This window comes from Phocoena phocoena, chromosome 11, assembly GCF_963924675.1.
Source record: "Phocoena phocoena chromosome 11, mPhoPho1.1, whole genome shotgun sequence".
NCBI classification, from domain to species: domain Eukaryota; kingdom Metazoa; phylum Chordata; class Mammalia; order Artiodactyla; family Phocoenidae; genus Phocoena; species Phocoena phocoena.
In genome coordinates this window covers 28,154,012-28,158,987 of record NC_089229.1, presented here as the reverse complement: position 1 = coordinate 28,158,987, position 4,976 = coordinate 28,154,012, and the positions used below count along the sequence as shown (strand labels likewise).

The 4,976-nt window shown below is 43.5% G+C and overlaps 1 pseudogene; it reads left to right on the top strand.

Moving 5' to 3' along the window:
- Positions 1–3,939: 3,939 nt before the first annotated feature.
- LOC136131341 (small ribosomal subunit protein uS2-like) lies at positions 3,940–4,470 on the top strand (annotated as a pseudogene).
- The last annotated feature ends 506 nt before the right edge of the window (positions 4,471–4,976 follow it).

Here is a 4,976-nt window from a genome sequence, read left to right as displayed (position 1 = left end):
TTTTGCCCAACACTTTGTGAGGTTTACACTCAACTGCCTTTGTCAGATTGGCATTTTATATTAAAACAATAGAGCACTGTTATTAAGACACCATACTGCTACAACTTTAGGAAGATGCTAAACCAAGAAACTTTCTCTGGACCACTAGAGTCTCCATGACTGTAAAGGTCTGGTGTGTTCCAAAAATCCACTTCAGCCCAGGAGGTTATAGTAGGATGATCAGGAATCAGACTGTCCATATTTGAAGATTAACCCTACCATTTGCTTACAAATGCTGTGATCTTCAGGAATTCCCTAGCTGTCCAGTGGTTAGGACTTGGCACTTTCCCTGCCCAGGCCCAGGGTTCAATCCCTGGTCAGGGAATTAACATCCCACAAGCCACGTGATGCAGCCAAAAATAAATAAAATAAAATAAAAATAAATAAATAAAACAAATGATGTGATTTTGGAGACAGCAGGTCACAGGGGTTTGAATATAGGCTTTGGAGCCAGACTGCTTGGGTTGGAACCTTAATTCCACCATTTACTTGCTGGATGATCTTAAGGAAGTTCTTCAAACCTCTGGGCCTCAGTGTCATCATTTGTGAAATGGGGCTGTTAATGGCATCTCCAAATGTTGGGGGAAGAATGAAATAAGTTGATGCATGTAGATGCTTCAAGCAATGTCTGGCAAACAGTATCAATAAATGTTAGCTATCGTGATTGCTATTCTTTCCAAATTTTCAGCATTTCATCCAATGCTGGGCAAAATCAACAAAGAAAGGGAGCTAACCAAGGAGAACTCTGGGGAAAATGTTGAATTTGGCAAAACTGGGAATCAGGCAGAACTTACTCTTTGGCACTCTCTCCATTTTTCTCTCTCCTGTTAATGTCCAGGCTCCTTATATAACACTGTACCCAAGCTCTAGATTTTTTTTTCTGCTCTCCTCCATACCCACCCTTCACCAATCAACTTTTACCCACACTAGCTCTATTCCTTTAGGACTTAGCTCTGAACTAGGTGATAATATAAAAAGTAAAAATTCAGGGCTTCCCTGGTGGTGCAGTGGGTGAGAGTCCACCTGCCGATGCAGGGGACACGGATTCGTGCCCCGGTCCAGGAAGATCCCGCATGCCGCGGAGCGGCTGGGCCCGTGAGCCGTGGCCGCTGGGCCTGCGCGTCCGGAGCCTGTGCTCCGCAACGGGAGAGGCCACAGCAGTGAGAGGCCCGCGTACCGTAAAAAAAAAAAAAAAAAAAAAAAGTAAAAGATCAACTCTGGTTTAAGATAGTAATGAATGCTGGTAAGTTAATGTTATGCTTTCTGAATGTCACATTTGCATTTTACAAAATGAAGATTGCCTTATTACCAGAAAGAGTGACCAAAACTGAGAACTTCAGTTAATGTGCGAGGCAGGTAAGGGTAATAATTCTGGGCAGGTTGACCATTGGTTTTCTTTGACTCACAGATAAGCTGCTACTTCCATAACCCATAGAGCTTGTCCTAAAGTTAACTGTTTAATATAAAGCATCATAGACAGACTCCTAGGCGAAAGCAGAACACATTGTGTTTAAACACAGCGTTATTAGGTTGACAGGCATGGCATCGAGGCTGCAGTGTTACTGGTCCCACAGCTCCCAGGGCTGCTGTCAACAAGGCACGACAAATTGGACCAGCCAAAATTTTCAGTCACGTCTGATTTTCCTGAAGATGCAGATACACCTGCTGAAGATGTTCCAGACAGAGAAAAACCGAGATTGCAGAACAGAGCGAGCCAATGGAGGAAAATGGCAAAGGCCCAGCGTTGGCTTCTATCACCCATTATTATAGCCCTGGGATAGGCAGCATTCTGAATTCAACAAAGGGGCCAAGGGTAAGGGGATCTGAGTTCTAGATCCATCTCCGCCATTAACTGATTGTGTCTTTAAGCAAGTTGAGTCACTTTATTTTGGAGGGTCGTATTTGCAAAACTAGGGGAGAGAGAGGCTCAGTAGCAGTATCCCTTCGTTCTTCCGAGTCAGAGGCCCCAGGGGATTCCGGGGAACCCCCTACAGCCCTGCAGAGCAACTTAAATGCCTCTACAGACAGGCAGCGGAACACAACAGGGTTTCCTGATTAAAAAAAATAATAATAACTGTAAGGAACTTAAGATGCTGAGAAGATTAATCTGGGGGAAAGGAAAGTAATATAGAATAAGGCAGAGAGTAGCAAGATTGGACGGGATCACCAGCTAGATGGTAAAATAACTAGAATAGTAAAAAATACAGTCAAATAAGATAGGGTAGGCAAATGAATCTCAGCACTGGCTGCACCCTAAGGAGCTTTTAATAAATTCAGATGCCCAGGCTCTAACCCTGAGTAGTTATATGGAACTTTCTGGGTCTAGGGTCTAAGCTTCAGTATAAGGTAAAAAGCTCCCCGTGTAATCCTCATGTTCAGTCAGTGGTAAAAACCACCAAGGGTAGACTATGCTGGTTTTTAAGAACCAAAAGGAAGAGTTGTATGTAAGAGACTTCTGAAGGTGACCTGAGAGGATTGACAACTGATTAGATGGAGAGATAAACATCTGGAAAGACCCCCAAACAACTTAGATCTCAAACAAGGGTGCTTAAGGGAAGGAAGAGGTCATGGTACCTTGGTAAAGTGGAAACGGTTTGGGAGGGAAGATGAGTTTGAGCTGAAGTGGATAGCAGGATATCTGAGTGATTCCATCTTCCTACAATATTCAAAGTAATGAGCAGCACAGTATCTTTTCTGACAAGAAAATTTAACTTTGAATTGACTACTCTAGGTATTATCAAAAGCCCGGCTGAAACAAGGTGGCAGTACAAGAGTGATGCACTAAGACAAGGGTACCTTATATTTCTTCAGCATTTGTCTGCCTTTTTTTTTTTTTTGGCTTAACTTCTTTGGGAGGGATATAAGTACTTTGCATGTTTACAAAAGCTGTGAACCTAATTCCCAGAAAAAAAAAAAATACCATTAGAAAAATACATGGAGCCCAGTTTAAGAATCTCTTTTTTAGATAGGGACTAAAGGGCTCACTCAGCCAAACAAAGTTTTTGGTTTCGTTATTATTACTATTATAGTTGTTATTTTAAGACGAAGAACTACAGACCGAAGAGAAATATAAGCAGAGAAAAAGAAATAATAAGGAAAGAGATGTGTTTTAGACAGATTTTTCCTAACAATGAGGTCACTGCCAAGTGTCCAGAGAAAGCATTATTTTTCCTCAATGCTTTGGAGCATTTCATGTCTTCTCCCTGTTCTTTGTTCTTTGATTAAAGCACCTGTCCTTAGCTTTGTCGTTAAAACATCCTGGCAACCACAAGAAAACATGCCAGCTTGTGATTACTATCTGCATTTTTAATAATGCCTAGCATTTCCTACAAATAGGATTTCAGCATCTAGAACTCTGGATTTGGAAAATGAAACAGCTTTTGTTAGTTCTAATAGAAAAAGGCAGCTTGATTTCCAATGCTCTGTTTTAATCTGGGTTTTACCAGCCGGTGATTTTATTGAAAGTGAAATGCGTATTCGTGTTTAGCTTTAGCATCTCAACTCTAAAATGGAAAAATCACAGCTTCAGTAACAGAATTGAGAATGAGGTCCTGGCATCTTTCTTAAAAGGAATTTGGATAAGGCTTCTCAGTACATACTCACAAATTACTTACGCTGTATGTCTAAACACACACAAACAGGTTTAGAAAACCTGGTTGAATTGAAATGAAATAATTAGGTATGAAAAAAATAACCTGGGCTTCTTTGCCAGATTCTTATCAACATGGACCATACTTGCACTAAGGCAATAAAGGAGGTGGGGGTCAAGGTCATGACCAGGAAGGAATTCATGTGCCCAAACTCTCTTCACCTTCATGAAAAAGTTTTGCGCTTTCCCGGGCTACTTAGAGAGGGGTCCATAAGGCACTGCTCTGGGTTCCCTTCATGACTTAAAGGGAAATGTTCATAGTGTCGGGAGCCCTTGATGACCTGCCAATGAAAAAGGAGGATGTCCTCAAGTTCCTTGCAGCAGGAACCCACTTAGGTGTCACCAACCTTGACTACCAAATGGAACAGTACATCTGTGAAAGGAAAAGTGATGGTATCACCTCATACACCTACAGAGAACCTGGGAGAAGCCTCCCCTGGCGGCTGGCGCTGTTGTTGCCATTGGTAACCAGGGTGACTTCAGTGTCATATCCTCCGGGGATACTGGCCAGTGAGCTGTGCCGAAGTTTGCTGCTGCCACTTCTACTGCTGGCCGCCTCTCTTCTGGGAACTTCCCTAACTCTATCCAGGCCACCTTCCTGGAGCCGCGACTTCCGGCGGTTACTGATCCAGGTCTGATCTCAGAGCCGTCTTATGTTAACCCGCCTGCCGTCACTGTGTCACAGTGACTCTTCTCTGCGCTGTGTGGACATCGCCATCCCCAGCAACAACAGGGGAGCTCCCGCAGTGGGTCTGCGGTGGTGGATGTGGGCCAGGGGTTGAGGATGGGGTTGGCGTCCTGCGCATGTGTGGCACCAGCTGCCGTGAGCATCTGGGTGAGGTCATCCTGCTGTCTACTCTGCAGAGATGCTGAAGATGTTGAAAAGCTAGCATGGACTACTGTTGGAAAGGCTGTGATCCAGGAGGAAGTTCTGACTTCAGCAGTGAAAGGGAATTAATTTCAAAAGTTTCCCCTCTCCTTGACGCCTAAAATTACGTGGTTCACAACAAAGACTCACATGAGTCTACTTCATTTGAAGTAGGGCAGAAATGGCTTAGAAATATTAGCCTCTTGCCAATATTGTGCACATGGTAGTGGATAAGCTGGAGTCTTTGGTTCAGTCTATACTGCTGATGGCCCCTCAGAACCCCATCCCAGCTGAATCCTTCCTAGGAAGGCGATATAGAAAGGAGACAAAGGCAGGGGTCTTGGCATCCAGTAGAAGTGGGTTTAAATCCCAGCAACACCAATAACTGGCTGAATAGACTTTGAAAAGTCACTTAATTTT